Here is an 18,653-nt window from a genome sequence, read left to right on the forward strand (position 1 = left end):
CCGTAGGATCCTACGCAGTGCCGTAGGGGACCGCACCGCCACTTCCCAGCAAATTAGGGACACTGTTGCTCCTGGGGTATCGGCGAGGACCATTCGCAACCGTCTCCATGAAGCTGGGCTACGGTCTCGCACACCGTTAGGCCGTCTTCCGCTCACGCCCCAACATCGTGCAGCCCGCCTCCAGTGGTGTCGCGACAGGCGTGAATGGAGGGACGAATGGAGGCGTGTCGTCTTCAGCGATGAGAGTCGCTTCTGCCTTGGTGCCAATGATGGTCGTATGCGTGTTTGGCGCCGTGCAGGTGAGCGCCACAATCAGGACTGCATACGACCGAGGCACACAGGGCCAACACCCGGCATCATGGTGTGGGGAGCGATCTCCTACACTGGCCGTACACCACTGGTGATCGTCGAGGGGACACTGAATAGTGCACGGTACATCCAAACCGTCATCGAACCCATCGTTCTACCATTCCTAGATCGGCAAGGGAACTTGCTGTTCCAACAGGACAATGCACGTCCGCATGTATCCCGTGCCACCCAACGTGCTCTAGAAGGTGTAAGTCAACTACCCTGGCCAGCAAGATCTCCGGATCTGTCCCCCATTGAGAATGTTTGGGACTGGATGAAGCGTCGTCTCACGCGGTCTGCATGTCCAGCACGAACGCTGGTCCAACTGAGGCGCCAGGTGGAAATGGCATGGCAAGCCGTTCCACAGGACTACATCCAGCATCTCTACGATCGTCTCCATGGGAGAATAGCAGCCTGCATTGCTGCGAAAGGTGGATATACACTGTACTAGTGCCGACATTGTGCATGCTCTGTTGCCTGTGTCTATGTGCCTGTGGTTCTGTCAGCGTGATCATGTGATGTATCTGACCCCAGGAATGTGTCAATAAACTTTCCCCTTCCTGGGACAATGAATTCACGGTGTTCTTATTTCAATTTCCAGGAGTGTATAATTATGCATACCTTGTAGCAGTATATATGTTGCGTTCTTATTCTAAGTGTCAGAAAGGTCTTAATCATTCTACTACCGCCGCAAGAGATGTTATTTATTTTTATAAGCAGTTCTGTGTGCCCCCCAATTCGATTGGCTCCTGCGGGTGATTCAGACTTCAGCCACCGCCATTTTTGTCGTGTCAAGAGTACATGTCAAAATGACTACGTCTTCCTCCAGATATTCAATATCTGGGACGTTTTCGTTACGAGACACGCTTTCTCTATTTGTGGTAAGAAGATAGCGTTACCAAAGTTGCCTCGTGTATCCGTGGCTATTTGTGGGAAACTGTGTTTACACATGCAACATCGACATATCCATCTGCAGCTCAGGGTCTCAGCTTTACGTCACTACTACGTGATTTACGGGGTGTTGTTACTCTCATTTGCAAGACAAGTAGAATCAGGGGCTAGTGAAATGACGCATGAGTGCGAACTCATGGAGGAATACGCAACTAAAATGCTTCAAATGGCTCTGAACACTATGGGACTTAACATCTATGTTCATCAGTCCCCTAGAACTTAGAACTACTTAAACCTAACTAACCTAAGGACATCACACAACACCCAGTCATCACGAGGCAGAGAAAATCCCTGACACCGCCGGGAATTGAACCCGGGAACCCGGGCGTGTGAAGCGAAATACGCAACTAATTCAAGCTGATGATACAAAGCAAACAATAGGGTTAAACGATTTCTTAGGCATCGATGCCAAATAGAGTGCTTTTATGCTTTTTATTCATTTTTAAAGTACGCCGCATTTTGTGGCACACGCGTAATATCGCAGATATGTATATGTGATTCTTGGTTCATAAAAAGAGAGGTTCCGGCCCTGTGACATCCGAGAGCTTCTTTAAACGTTGGACTGACACTTATCTAAGCAGCTTAAAAGTGTAAATGCAATATTTGTTTTGCACCATTTCAACTGAAAGAAGGAAGAGCGGACTTAACGTCCCAGCGATATCAAGGTCATTAGAGACGGAGCCAAGAGCAGATAGTGTGAAGGATGTGGAAGGAAATTGGCCGTGCCCTTTCAAAGTAGCCATCCCGGCGTCTGCTTGGAGTGATTTATGGATGTCATGGAAAACCTAAATCTGGATGGCCAGACGCACATACAAACCCTCATCCTTCGGAACGCGTGTTCAGTGTACTATCCACTGCGCCACCAATATATATGTGAAGTGTCTATGTTTTAGTATGTGTTGACGTAAGCTACACAATACAGTACCGCACTTCTACGTGTACAGTCTGTGCGTTAAAACACAAAGAACTCAGTGCACTATTGAATGAATGATGTACTTAACTCACCGCAACATATTATCAGTTTATTACCGTGTAATATCAGTGAGACTGTGTAAGTAATTCCGACGTATTATGTCAAACTGAAGTAATAAATTTATTTTTTCATTGCTAGGGAGATCATTGTCCACCAGAAGCGACAATCATTGATTTATAGCCAAAATTCAGTCGCATATTCTGTGGGAAATTAGCTCTACATCATCGAAATTTGTTTCGTATAATACAATGGAGGGTTCATAGACAACAAGTTGTTGAACCACAAGAAAGTGTCTCTGTGGCGGAAAGAAACGAAATTCACATGGATTCGAAGATGAGACACTTGCACTTGTTTATTCAGATATAGTGATCGTTTACGATCTTACACCTATTCAGTTAAAGTGCACTATATCTATGAATAATTTCACCATATTCAATTTTGTATGATGTGTGCATAACGACATTTACTGTTGAATTCTGTGCTGCAGCACTCAGTTGGATTGTTAAGTCCTACATGAGGTTCATGTTTGAAAATTAGCGAGGCCCACATGAATCCGTGTAATTCACTCTATTTTCAGTTCAGGTTATTCAGACAGCGGTACTTAGGAAGCATAGTGGACTTTACATTTGATACCTGAAATAATGTAACCTTTTCAGACCCTCCGGCTACAACTGTGTGCACTAATATTTGGTGTGTATTAGATGCAACACAAATATATTCTCTGTATGGAGATCACACGTATACATCTGTGAAAGTTCGTTCTTATCGTCATGTTCAAGTGCTTCCACCTGTTGGCTGTCACTGTGAAAATATCGTCAAGTGAATGTAGCAGTGTACAGAAGGTTGTGACCGCCAGAATTCACGTAAGTTGTTGGTTAGTTAGACTACACTATATAATTTCATGCTATTGTTCTTTTGCATCGCACTTATTGTAATCTCAGTTAATTTATTAAAACAGTGAATATTTAAACATTGTTTATTTTAGTCCATAAAAAGAAGCAAAACTTTCAAAGTGGATACTGAAAACGGGTACATATATTTTTATAAATCATGCATCTAAAATCAGTAAAAAAAAACACCTAAGAGCACTATAGCATAAGAAAAATTTTCCTCCCTCGAGAAAAAACTCAGGTCTGAAAGGGTTAATACTGCCTACTGCTTACCATCCCCATTACTGAAACCAAGCCGGCCGGAGTGGTCGAACGGTTCTAGGCGCTTCAGCCTGGTACCGCGCGACCGCTGCGGTCGCAGGTTCGAATCCTGCCTCGGGCATGGATGTGTGTGATGTCCTTAGGTTAGTTAGGTTTAAGAAGTTCTAAGTTCTAGGGGACTGATGACCTCGGATGTTAAGTCCCATAGTGCTCAGAGCCATTTGAACCATTTGAACTGAAACCAAATTGAATTTTGCTAACATTAGCAAGATATAGACCGAGACTTGTTCCATTCATATGTAATGTGGTTATAGTCTGTCGTGGTGATATTTTAATACCACGGCATCAATGTAAGTTGACCGAGAATGTGGTGTAGCTGCCTTGTCGAAGAACTCACTAAAAACTTACCTTCCATGACGAAAAAGTGGCACACTAATGCAAAGAGTAACTTATCTTTGAATGTTCTTTATAAGTGATGCTGATTGAAACATTGATTGAATTACGTAGAAAAATATTTAGTTTACTTAATTTTAGCACAAAGCATTCGTGCAACGACTTACGATTCTTCACATCTGTTGTCGCACAAAACTTATACGTGATTTAACTGAATTTACGAGAAAATGGCTCTGAGCACTATGGGACTTAACATCTGAGTTTATCAGTCCCCTAGAACTTAGAACTACTTAAACCTAACTAACCTAAAGACATCACATACATCCTTTCCCGAGTTACTATTCGTGGCTGGCTCTGAGCACTATGGGACTCAACATCTTAGGTCATAAGTCCCCTAGAACTTAGAACTACTTAAACCTAACTAACCTAAGGACATCACACACACCCATGCCCGAAGCAGGATTCGAACCTGCGACCGTAGCGGTCGCGCGGTTCCAGACTGAAGCGCCAAGAACCGCTTGGCCACAATGGCCGGCAACTGAATTTACGAAAGATAAGAATTTGACGTAAATGTATAAGATTTGCAAGAATCTTGCAATTATTATTGTACCCCAAGAATAAAAGTTTTCAACGTAGACCACACTCACTAGAGTGACATAAACATGTGGTGTCCTCAGCACAGCGATACAAAGACCAGTTCTTCGACGTCCCTTTGAAAATCACTTAAGAAGTAAACCCACTTGGTGACTGAAATGCCGAATTGCTTACCCTTTTGCGAAATCATTGCAGTTCATAGACAAAACAAAAATTGCCCCTCTGAATCTCAGTCGCAAGAGCCGCTCTGACACATCATCCGATACATGAACCATATAAATGTCGACAAGCCAACATGGCTCGCCCACATTAGTAATGCAAAATATGTTACCTTTCGTCCAGAATCGTCGTAAGAGAAGAGATTTTAAGAAAATATCTCACCCATAAAAGCCGTTGCTGCTTTTACGAATATACTTGGCGGTTCAAAAGGGATATACGTCTTTCTACACATATATTTATTAAGCAGTAAGACACAATTCTTTGAAAATTAGGATATATGTTTACGATTCTCTCAAGTTTAGATTACAGACGTTCAATAACTCCTCCACCTGCGACAGGGACAATATCACAACGAAACTCGAATTCTTCCGATATTCTGGTAAGCCTGTTTTTATGGCTTTGCAGATACGGTTCCTCGCCTCTTCTAGGTCCTGTGGTAGTACTAGTGCACAAACGTTGTCCCAGAAATGAAATAAGCGTGTTGCATTGATGGCCGGGAGACCCCATTCGGGGAATGACGAGGACAACACAGCACCCACTACACGAACGGAGAAAATCTCCAACTCGGCCGGGAATAGAACCTGGGCCCGCTTCATGGAAGGCAAACACATTACCTCTCAGCTAAGCATGCCGACAGCATCGACCTTAATGAGACCTCACACGAAGAAACCACAGGACGTCAAATATTGTGACCGTGGTAGCCAGCTGTTAAACCTAAGTCACCGGTTATTTGATGACCAAGCCAACGGTTCGGCAGAGTTTCATTCAGATGTTAATGTACTTGTCAACTGCTATGAGGGGATGCCCGGTCTTTTCGAAAAATGAAGTTGTCCTCTCTCAGCCTCGGAAACAACCAGTTTTGTAGCGTAACAAGTTACTGCTTACCGTTAAACGTGTTCTCATCAAAGAAGAATGGTCCGTATAGAGATGAGTGGGATATCTCACAAAACACACTGACTCTGGGTGACTGTCGTACATGTTCAAATGTTTTTATTTACTTTCCGACTAAGGCGTGCAGTAGTTTCATCACGATGCGTTGTGCGAAAGTGTCTTCACTGTCAATAGCACTTTGAAGCTCATCAGAAAATGTCACACGTTTGCATTTTCATCATGACGTAGAGCCACTGACAGCTGTGAATTGTACTGCTTCGTAACTAACTGACGTTTCAAAATAAGCCAAATTGTTTTTTCAGACAATAGTAATGCCCAACTGGCGCGACAGTTTGATTTTACAGGACTACTTTGGAAAGCGGTTTGATTTTGTGCGACATTTTCGTCGGAAACACCAGAGTGCCCATGACTCATTCTTTTATTTGCAAACTGTCGATACCATCTGCGAATGTCTCACTCCTTTGGACGATCAGTTTGGTACATCAGTCTCAAACGCCTTTGTACTGTACTTCTGGAATTACGCTTCACGAACTCGACAACACAAAATATTTCTGCCGCAGAGTAGCCATTTTGCAACATGCGACAAGAACCAATTGAAGCACAAGATGACCGACATATATCGGCAATGAATTAAAATCAGACACTGTAATAGTTAATCCAGCAACCGAGCCGTGGCGCACCGATCGATAGTTCCGGTAACATAAAACTTTGTAACATCTACATCTGCATCTTCTTATTTAAACACCCTGTATATCTCCCCCCCTCCCCCCCCCCCCTCCGGCTCTCTGTATCTGTCTCTCTCAGAATATATGAATGCGGTCACTTTCAATAGCATTCATTTCACTCATGTCTACTACAGCCACTTACAAAGCATCTCACTGGCTAAGGCCGCTAACGCCCCAAACAATTACAGCAGGTACACTACTGTAGCAGACACCGTAGCTGAAGTCCATCAATGAGTTCAGATATATGAACAAAGGTTGCTCCGGATAATCGACTTGGAGTAAACTCAAACAGAAGTTGGCAAAATGTACAAATACAGGAGTAATATTAATAAAACTGACAAACTGTAGGCATGGATTCCTGAATGGAAATGGAGGAGAAAAGGACCTATGAACATGTGTCCTGAAATAGACGCTGTGCGTGCAACGCCCCGTAACACACTAGAGAGCTGCATCGCATCCACGTCACAACAGTGCAATGCACGCGTTTACATATCGCATAATGGATAGCCGCACGTTCCGGTGTCTGTCCGAATAGCGTCACATTCGTCGTGAACACGCTGTTGAAGGGCCTTGCACATCAGAAACTGGTTCAGCATACACAATACCTTCCAAATGCTTCCAAAGGGATGCCCACGGCGGATCCAGGGAGTTTTAGCATAGTTATCTAGCAGGGCATGCTGCAGAGCCTCCGCATCCTGTTCGACGTCCGCGGAAGCTGTTGTTGAAATGTAGGCGTCCTGTAATGAGGAAGAGAGTTTGTGTTCCGTCATTCAGAAACGACATAACCTGTCGTATTGTCAAAGAGACATTCTCAAGCAGCCCAGACAGAGTAGTCCACGAGAAGGACAGGTACGTTTTCCCATCGACGCGTTATGGAATGATACAAGTACCTGGTCGCCAAGAATCCCTGCCAACAGACTGATGTTGATGCTATGCCTCAACCATCCACTGAGAATTGTCTGCAGCCAACAGATGACATCATGGAGATTGCTGGTGCCAGTTCTGGTAAAGGTTGCTTCGTCGTTATAGAGGACATGACAGAAATTCCATAACTCTCATGATCTGGTGTAAAAACCATCGATAAAGTTCTTTCTGTTGTGTCTAGACAAGACAGTCTAGACACAAGGCGAGGAAGCCGAAAGGGCACGCGCTTAATTCACGCAGGCTTGCTTAGGTCTGAAACAGGATACGTAATGAATGCTATAAAGAAAAGTACGTAGCTGCTGGAATACTTAACTTTAATCCATCATTTGTATACAGCATTCTGGATGATACAAGTGAGACTCTCTCTAGATATGGGCAATGGCGCCTTGCCAGGTCGTAGCCATGGACTTAGTTGAAGGCTATTCTATCTCCCGGCTAATGAGAGAAAGGCTTCGTCAGTGTAGTCGCTAGCAAAGTCGTCCGTACAACTGGGTCGATTCCTAGTACGTCTCTCTAGACCTGCCGTGTGGTGGCGCTCGGTCTGCAATTACTGACAGTGGCGACACGCGGGTCCGACATGTACTAATGGACCGCGGCCGATTTAAAGCTACCACCTAGCAAGTGTGGTGTCTGGCGGTGACACCACACTTTCCGTAGAAGGATATCCGCTGCGGGTAATCCTTCCACTCGCAGGTGACAGGGACAGTGGTGGTTGTTATGCAGGACACACATTATCGTACATTAGGTAGCACCATGTTGTCAGCCTGCTTGTCTGGAGCTTGTACTAGGATTCGTCCCAATATCGTGTAGAATCTGGTCCTCCAAACCTGGTATACGCACAGTCCGCCGCCTCCATGCTCGTTCGTCTGTCTGACGGGATCCATGATTACACACTGGCACGAAAAGGACATGAGACGTTGTGTGATCTGGTTGCTGTCTGTGAGGGTACTTTTTCTGGCACGGCCTTGCTGCCTCTCGGCCGTTTGCATCTGCCTGGCCGTGTAGAAACATCAAATCGGCTTGTTCCCGACATGAATGCCAACATTTCTGCTGCCTCAATCACGCAGGCTGGAACACACAAGGAACACGCGGCACGTGGTCAGAGCAGCTTTGATTCGTCAGCGCCATCTACTGTGGCTACTATGCCTTTCCCGACATATGTTCATTGGGACTATTTTCGTCCATTTCCGGTCAGGAATCCGTTCCTACGGTTTGTCGGTTTTATTAATGTTCACTTTACATATCAGGCAACTTTGAATTTGCAGAATAGGTTTTGTGCCTCTTTGGACTAAATCTGGAATACTGACAAGATCAGGATCCGTAATTTTCCAAGTAATTGTTCTTCGTCCGCCTGCTCCGAAGGTAAACACAAAAATATGGCTTGAAGCGTTTTATTCACGTCGTTACTGTAGCATGGACTTGAATTCAGACTCGCCCGGGTTCCCGGGTTCGATTCCCGGCGGGGTCAGGGATTTTCTCTGCCTCGTGATGACTGGGTGTTGTGTGATGTCCTTAGGTTAAGTTAGGTTTAAGTAGTTCTAAGTTCTAGGGGACTGATGACCATAGATGTTAAGTCCCGTAGTGCTCAGAGCCATTTGAACCATTTTTTTTAAATTCAGACTGCAGTTTCCACCGGAGTGTGTTGTGATGTCAGGAGTACGTCTGCGGCATCGAAATAGCTATAGTACTACAGTTATAAAGCAATGAAATCAGGGAGAAGTATCAGTGCAGCAGAAGCACAAGAAACCCGAAGGCGGCCTGAATAGAGTGTCCAATAGACGCCTCGCAATGCAGCAGTTGTGGGTTTGACGTCGCGGTCCTCTCTGTTCCATCGTCGACCCCTGTGACGCGTTTGCTAGGAGGTGGTGGCTGCGAAGTGCGAAGCTGAGGAAGTGCAGATGCGCTTTCCGGCAGAGTGGCTCAGCGCCTCTCCAGGGCGGATCCATCCGCTATCAGCGTTTATCGATATTCAGCTGTCGGAATATTCACGGGCAGACTGGCACACATTTGACGAACATACTCGTGTTTGTAATAATCAACGGCAACTGTGCCGTAAACAAATAAGATTACGCTTTAAATCCCACAATAGACCACTACATTATTGCGAGAAATGAAATAAAAAAATAGTAAATAATTGAATTTCACTATCTCAAGTTTACTCTTCGAAAACAAGTTTAATGTGTTGTGACCAGACAAAAGTACTTGCGTCCAGCTGTAACTGTGGGTTCTTTGATTGCTCTGGGAGAAGGCTTATCAAACTAGAACACATGAAATATTAGTTCAGGTCAATACATAAATAAATAAAAGAATTTCTTGACGTAGATACACTACTTTTATGCCATCATTTGACGCACTAATCAACGAACAGTTCTCTTGCAGTACAACATTCAACATTTACGAAAGTACATTTCATCAGAAACTTTAACAAGTCGTTGGTCCTGTTGTAAGTGTTCAACCAGTTTCAGCAATCACTATTATCACTGTTACCTACATGCGTATCAATTAAAAAAAAAAACTCTCTCTCCTTAGTAACTCTTCACATTTTGCCTTGTATCCAGCTAGCAAACTTTCTCTCCGCTCACGAGGCAGGCCGTTCGGACAGCAGCATTGCCAGGACGACTTGGGTAAGAGGTATTATCTACACTCCTGGAAATGGAAAAAAGAACACATTGACACCGGTGTGTCAGACCCACCATACCTTCTCCGGACACTGCGAGAGGGCTGTACAAGCAATGATCACACGCACGGCACAGCGGACACACCAGGAACCGCGGTGTTGGCCGTCGAATGGCGCTAGCTGCGCAGCATTTGTGCACCGCCGCCGTCAGTGTCAGCCAGTTTGCCGTGGCATACGGAGCTCCATCGCAGTCTTTAACACTGGTAGCATGCCGCGACAGCGTGGACGTGAACCGTATCTGCAGTTGACGGACTTTGTGCGAGGGCGTATAGTGGGCATGCGGGAGGCCGGGTGGACGTACCGCCGAATTGCTCAACACGTGGGGCGTGAGGTCTCCACAGTACAACGATGTTGTCGCCAGTGGTCGGCGGAAGGTGCACGTGCCCGTCGACCTGGGACCGGACCGCAGCGACGCACGGATGCACGTCAAGACCGTAGGATCCTACGCAGTGCCGTAGGGGACCGCACCGCCACTTCCCAGCAAATTAGGGACACTGTTGCTCCTGGGGTATCGGCGACGACCATTCGCAACCGTCTCCATGAAGCTGGGCTACGGTCCCGCACACTGTTAGGCCGTCTTCCGCTCACGCCCCAACATCGTGCAGCCCGGCTCCAGTGGTGTCGCGACAGGCGTGAATGGAGGGACGAATGGAGACGTGTCGTATTCAGCGATGAGAGTCGCTTCTGCCTTGGTGCCAATGATGGTCGTATGCGTGTTTGGCGCCGTGCAGGTGAGCGCCACAATCAGGACTGCATACGACCGAGGCACACAGGGCCAACACCCGGCATCATGGTGTGGGGAGCGATCTCCTACACTGGCCGTACACCACTGGTGATCGTCGAGGGGACACTGAATAGTGCACGGTACACCCAAACCGTCATCGAACCCATCGTTCTACCATTCCTAGACCGGAAAGGGAACTTGCTGTTCCAACAGGACAATACACGTCCGCATGTATCCCGTGTCACCCAACGTGCTCTAGAAGGTGTAAGTCAACTACCCTGGCCAGCAAGATCTCCGGATCTGTCCCCCATCGAGCATGTTTGGGACTGGATGAAGCGTCGTCTCACGCGGTCTGCACGTCCAGCACGAACGCTGGTCCAACTGAGGCGCCAGGTGGAAATGGCATGGCAAGCCGTTCCACAGGACTACATCCAGCATCTCTACGATCGTCTCCATGGGAGAATAGCAGCCTGCATTGCTGCGAAAGGTGGTTATACACTGTACTAGTGCCGACATTGTGCATGCTCTGTTGCCTGTGTCTATGTGCCTGTGGTTCTGTCAGTGTGATCATGTGATGTATCTGACCCCAGGAATGTGTCAATAAAGTTTCCCCTTCCTGGGACAATGAATTCACGGTGTTCTTATTTCAAATTCCAGGAGTGTAGTAATTATTTAAACTGAAGGAGAACAGAGAGAAAGGAAACTAAAGCTAAGGGATTATTAGTATCAGCCATATCAAGACTTTTTGCGGCATCAGCAGAGACGAGTGAGAAGGTGTACAGGACCAAGATTCGAACTCGTTATTACCTGATTTGTAGGTAGCTGCGTTAGCCTCTGCCCCACCCGGACACAGAGTTAGCGGCAGCTGCGCGGTCTATCGTGGCACGTGTCTCGAGCGACGTTCACTCCCGCCTAGAGCCACCTATCTGCAGTCCCTTTCACGTCCTCCACGCTTGCTACTTTTACATTCCTGCAGGAGGTCGGACGTAATTATGCATTCGCATTCAATGTGTCGGATCCATTGTCCATCGAGGCTAATGAATTATTTGAATGCGTGGTGTCTGCTCTTTCTGAGATGTTATTCATATAATAGAGATATTATCCTTGTATTCCCGGATCTCCAGGTACTCAGATCGGTACAAAACGTTGTACGTAAATAGGGCGTCAAGCAAACAGCGGCTTAGTGCGTGCTATGTGCTGTCGTTCAGTAGAACACGCAGAAACAGTAACTAAAATTAAGACGAGAACTGCGGACCGTAGGAAAGACGTATCTGTGAGTGACAGTTTTGCAGATCTCGCATATATCACTCAGACTGTGCCTCTGTGTGTATGGAACGCCAGGTATGTGACACTGTATCTACGCGTGGGTGAGTTGGCAGAGCGTGTGATGGTCATGCCAAAGATGCTGGGTTCAAATCCACCTGATAACAATTTGCTTTAACTCTTTATACGTGAAATTGTTATATAGGATAAAATTTTCTTCACGTGTACAATAAATTTTTTAGCAGTTTGCTTTCGCTTCGTTAGTTGAAAGTAGTAAGCCAACAGAGTACATTTGCATAATAAATGGTTCAAATGGCTCTAAGCACTATGTGACTTAACATCTCAGGTCATCAGTCCCCTACACTTACAAGTACTTAAACCTAACTAACTTAAGGACATCGCAAACACCCATGTCCGAGGCAGGATTCGAATCTGCGACCGTAGCAATAGCCCGATTCCGAACTGAAGCGCCTAGAACCGCTCAGTCACAGCGGCCGGCAACACTTGTATAGATAGTTGCGGTGTTCTGTCGGACATGTGCGACAGAACTCACACCACTCGTGATGAAGCAGCTTGTAATTTCACAGAATAAATATAAACAGTAAAGTCAACAAACAATTGCATCACACTGAAGTATTAATACTGGCACATAACACTTCCACACATAATACAGTTAAAAAAAAACGTATTGTCACCACTGAGGTGTGAACCCAGGAAGGACCTTTGGTATCACGACCTGTAACGCTCTGCCAGTTTACCGACGGAGATTATGCATATTACTTACTCGCAGTTACCCTTTTCCTGTGCTCTGTAGATCTGGTGTTACTTTCAACTGACTTTTACACTCTTTCTGCTGCACGAAGCACATAGTACTAACTAAATCGGAGTTTTGCTTGATACTCCTATGTTTGGTACCGATCAGGTTGCCTGACATCTGGACGTTTGGGTGTCAGTTACACGTTGCATCCAGAGTCTGGCGGAGGAAACCTCGCCGACAGGCAGCCGGCCTGTCGCATCAGAGTGCGCCTTCGACAGGGCACTGTTCTGTAGTGACAGGTCACGTGCCCTCGCAGCGCCTCGCAGGCATCAACACGAGCTTCTTAGACCATACCCGGACCGTGCGCAGTCAGTTACACACATCGCGCCTCATGTCGGCAGTACCAGAGTTCAGTTCCATCACTACCAGTTGGCAGCACCAGCAGTTTCGTCACTAGAGATGGGCAAAACTGTTCTTTTCAGAGATCGGATCAGAACTGTTCACTCCCTGAAATGAATTAGCTCTTTTTCATGACTCACCACTCATTTACAATAGAAAATAAATGGAAGGCACATTGCCCTTTAAACTTAGTTTATTCCAGTACTATACCTGTATTTTGATCTTATTTGATCCTATTTTGAAGTAACACAAATAATGAGTAAGAATTTTGTATTGTTTATTGAAATTTCCACGATATGACAAAGTATTTGATTATTGATTTATTTTGCACTATCGTGGTTTTTTGGGTGATCGGAAAATGTTGTAACTTGAGATTTACATTAACAATATATTTGGCTATAATATATTAAAATTTCATTAACCTCATACAAATACATCGCAAGCCATATATTTTTAAAGTTAACGTTTCCTTCCGAAGACGCCTAAAATCGCAAAATCCGTACCAGAATAAGAAAAAATATATATAAATTTTACTGTAAGACGAAAGTGCTGCATATAGCCTTACGCAGAATAAAACAAGGAAAATATTGGTGTATCACATTTTGCGATACGTTTATCGGTTCGCTCATAATTAAAGCGTAAATTCGAGTGCCCATAATAAAAATCCTATAGTAAGAGGAGTGTCAGGAACCTAATCTGATCAGTTTAAACAAATAAAAATAAAATAAAAATAAATGATGTATACATAACATAATAATGTAATATACATAGCGGTATTACTACGAAGAACAATATCCAGTAGAGACGAACTCCGATGCAGAAGCACTGAGTCGAGTAGGTCGAGCCGCGAGCTGTATTACTGGGTGAGCTAAGACCGCAGAGACCAGAGTGGCACCTGAGTTGCTTTGCTCAACGATCTGGCTAGAGTCGAGAACGGTGGGGTGAGCGTTGAGTGGGCGAGTTCCGAGGGTGGGGGGAGCGGTGAACTCACCCGCTCCGAGACAAATCGTCCGTTCCCTTGCGAGCAGATTGTTGCAAGTAGTTCCTATGTTCTCCGCTAGGAGGCTCTCTGTCCTGTTGCTCGCATAAACTGCCCAGAGGGCAGGATGTGCGACTGAAAAGATCGCCGACAGAGTGCGATGCTAAGTTAAGCTGCGCCAGACACTGCATGCGGCAGATGATGCACAGAGACGGCACGGCATATGTGAAACACAAAATCCAATGGGGCACTGCACAATGCAGGCAGCCAAGGTAGAAGCAGGGCAGAGGCCGGCGCTGGCTGTGTTGTGTGGCGTGCACTGTGCTGTGACCAGCAGAGGCGCTGCCGATATGCTCCATCTCTCTCTCTCTCTCTCTCTCTCTCTCTCTCTCTCTCTCTCTCTGCCGTGGGAAACGTTTGGAGCTACCGTTCTTTTTTCCTGAATCACTGATTGTTCACTCCTTTGAAAGATTCAACTCTATGAATCAGTTCAAGAGCGGATCCCCCATCTCTATTCGTCACAGCCCTCCGCGTCGACAGAAGCCGCCCCGTTCGTCACGCAGCACGTCAGCCGTCATACACTGACAGTAGCGGCCCCATAACGTCTCAGGTTTTCACGCCGCTAGCTATCACGATTCTAGGGTACACCACAGACGACGTCATACCGAACACATTTCTGTTGTATATAGTTGTGTGGATTCTTTGTTAATGAAGTTGTTCTTTTAAAAGCGCCTTCGATCATTCCCCACGGAGAGGATACTAAATGACCCGTTGCGGCTTCCTCGCAATGTATCGGTTCCACTCTTCTTACGATATTTGATGGACTTGTTGCCGTTGGAACCCAGGGTCCTGTGGTGTGACGGCTCCGGGCGTGGTTGCCGGTTTGGTGGGCAGTCTGAGCTGAGGAACGAAGCGGTAATGAGCTTTCCTTGGGGCCTCTTCACCGTGGTGTCAGCTGTTGCCGGGCCATCAATATTGCGGTCATGTAACCCCGTGTAAGGTATTGAGCACGACACGGCCTGTGGTACGATTTTATGAGAAGGGCGCCGAGCTGTCAGGCCAGTGGTCACTCTTGTTTTGGTCTGTCTTCCGTTTGTTGCAGGGTAAGGACGCCCCTGTTTCCATGGTATTCGAAGAGCAGTGAGATTCCAAGCTCTAGTAGACATTTTAGACTGACTCATTGGTTGACATCTTATTACAATACTGGCCATTAAAATTGCTACACCACGAAGATGACGTGCTACAGACGCGAAAATTAACCGACAGGAAGGAGATGCTGTGATATGCAAATGATTGGCTTTTCAGAGCATTCACACAAGGTTGGCGCCAGTGGCGACACCTACAACGTGCAGACATGAGGAAAGTTTCCAACCGATTTCTCATACACAAACAGCAGTTGCCGACGTTGCCTAGTGAAACGTTGTTGTGATGCCTCGTGTAAGGAGGAGAAATGCGTACCATCACGTTTCCGACTTAGATAAAGGGCGGATTGTAGCCTATCGCGATTGCGGTTTATCGTATCGCGACATTGCTGCTCGCGTTGGTCGAGATCAAATGACTGTTAGCAGAATTTAGAATCGGTATGTTCAGGAAGGTAGTACGGAACGCCGTGCTGGATCCCAACGGCCTCGTATCATTAGCAGTCGAGATGACAGGCATCTTATCCGCATAGAAGTAACGGATCGTGCAGCCACGTCTCGAATGGTTCAAATGGCTCTGAGCACTATTGGACTTATCATCTGAGGTCATCAGTCCCCTAGAACTTAGAATTACTTAAACCTAACTAACCTAAGGACATCACACACATCCATGCCTGAGGCAGGATTCGAACCTGGGACCGTAACAGTCGGGGGCCACGTCTCGATCCCTCAGTCAACAGATGGGGACGTTTGTAAGACACCAACCATCTGCACGAACAGTTCGACGAAGTTTGCAGCAGCATGGACTATCAGCTCGGAGACCATGGCTCCGGTTACCCTTGACGCTGCATCACAGACAGGAGCGCCTGCGATGGTGTACTCAACGACGAACCTGGGTGTACGAATGGCAAAACGTCATTTTTTCGGTTGAATCCAGGTCCTGCTTACAGCATCATGATGGTCGCATCCGTGTTTGGCGACATCGCAGTGAACGCACGTTGGAAGCGTGTATTCGTCACCGCCATACTGGAGTATCACCAGGCGTGACGGTATGAGGTGCCATTGGTTACACGTCTCGGTCACCTCTTGTTCGCATTGACGGCACTCTGAACAGTGGACGTTACGTTTCAGATGTGTTACGACCCGTGGCTCTACCCTTCATTCGATCCCTGCGCCGGCCGGAGTGGCCGAGCGGTTAAAGGCGCTACAGTCTGGAACCGCACGACCGCTACGGTCGCAGGTTCGAATCCTGCCTCGGGCATGGATGTGTGTGATGTCCTTAGGTTAGTTAGGTTTAAGTAGTTCTAAGTTCTAGGGGATTTATGACCACAGCAGTACAGTCCCATAGTGCTCAGAGCCATTTTTTTTTCAATCCCTGCGAAACCCTACATTTCAGCAGGATAATGCACGACTGCATGTTGCAGGTCCTGTACGGGCCTTTCTGGTTACAGAAAATGTTCGACTGCTGCCCTGGCCAGCAATTTCTCCAGATCTCTCACCAACTGAAAACGTCTGGTCAATGGTGGCCGAGCAACTGGCTCGTCACAATACGCCAGTCACTATTCTCGATGAACTGTGGTATCTAATGAAGCGGCATGGGCAGCTGTACCTGTACACGCCATCCAACCTCTGTTTGACTCAATGCCCAAGCGTATCAAGGCCGTTATTAGAGCCACAGGTTGTTGTTCTGGGTACTGATTTCTCAGGATCTGTGCACCCAAACTGCGTGAAAATGTAATCACATGTCAGTTCTAGTATAATATATCTGTCCAACGTATACCCGTTTATCATCTGCATTTCTTCTTGGCGTAGCAATTTTAATGGCCAGTAGTGTATAATTTGTTTCATGTGTCAGCCTTGCACACCCCTGGTGCTTGCGAAACTTTAGCCAGTGTGAAGCGCCTTGCTCCAGGAGAAAGCTTATTTGGGAGGTTGACGGTATACATTTGTAAATGCGTTACCTGTTTTTGTCCCCATCCCATTAAATCTTCTGCTTTTTAAAGTAAAATATTGGTGAAGTAGTTTACAATTGGAGGTGCAGTGAAAGGATTAGCATTACCAGCTACCACGGACGTTTGATTGTTCATATCAGAGTGTGTCAGATTTGATATTTTATTGGCCTATTTATAATTTGCTTTTGTTGTTCTGGCTTCCTTGAAGCTAATGCGAAAAGCCTATGCTTCCTAAGAAATTATACAGTGAGTCCTATTTAAGAAGCTCAGATACATTTTGGTCTGTTCCAGGAACTCATGTTTTAACCCTTATTGACTAATATGTGTATGGATGAGCTCCGAATGTCATGCGAGAGTTCTTGTCTTTACTCCAATGGTTTGCTAAACAGAAAAAAATCTGGTATTAGTACTTTATTGCTGAAATTATTTTTTGAAAATGTTTGTAGCTGGTTGTTAAATCTTTTGGTTGCCATGGTTTCCGGTGAGAGCTCATAATTCTACCATAAGAGTTATTTATTTGGTGCGCGGCTGTGTGCTGGAATTCTAATTAAAATTATTTGTGCTTCAGGGAAGTGTCGTTGATTATCTTTTGTACTCCATAGCTGGTACATGTGACCACTGGATCGGGCCCCGCTTACTCACGGTCCGCCGCCTTGCTTAGCCGGGTGTCCACGTCATTCGGAGAGCATACGCTCGGCACCTCTCTCCGCTGTCTGTCCTCCGCGCTGTTTCCTCCAACCCCAGCCGCACTACTTAATTTTCCTATTCACGTTATGCTTGTAGTTGGAATAATTGCGAATTTGAATCCAATACCTCGTTGGCTTCACCCTAAGCAGATTCTGATGTACGTCGGGATCCCAACATATACCTTAATCTATTGTAACTTACTTTGCTGTTGTTGGAAAATGTGTTACATCTTGTATTGACGTGTATTTCTGGGGTCAAAATTATCTTTCCTGGAAACTGGTGTTAAATTGTTGTTCATTGTTTTAAGTATGGTTTTAGTTTATCAGTTAACTTTAAATCATGTTTTATCCTCACCATTTGGTAATTACCGACCTTCTGATCTGTTCTGGTAGTGTTGTTGAGATTTATGTCTGCCTTTGTTGCAGTCTTACCTTATTTCATTCTGTGTCTTGTATAAGGCTGTCTCGCCTTAAAGAATGTTAAGTCATCGTGGGTTAAATTTAATTTTAAATTTTCTGTAAATTATTTATATTGGTATTGAATTTTAAGAGTCTCATAACTTGGGTTTTCGGTCAAGTTAAAAGAAGCGTAATTGGCTGCTATGTGATTGAAACTGCATAAAATACATTTGTATTCTACCAGCGAATGAAGTGTAAAATCCCCAGTGGTCCAGCCCTTCCCGGTTTCCATAGCTGGCTGAATTCAGAGGTTCGTAATACACTTGGCAGTATAAATTGCGTCAGTAGGAAACTAAATCGTAGCAAACTGCAGATCTTCACACAGTAATAGTCGACACATATGAAGAGAGTCACAGCTGCAAAATACTAAGGCGAATTCTTTACAGACGATTGGTAAAACTGGTAGAAGCCGACCTCGGGGAAGATCAGTTTGGATTCCGTAGAAATGT

This window comes from Schistocerca cancellata, chromosome 2 (genome assembly GCF_023864275.1).
Source record: "Schistocerca cancellata isolate TAMUIC-IGC-003103 chromosome 2, iqSchCanc2.1, whole genome shotgun sequence".
Taxonomy (NCBI): Eukaryota; Metazoa; Arthropoda; class Insecta; order Orthoptera; family Acrididae; genus Schistocerca; species Schistocerca cancellata.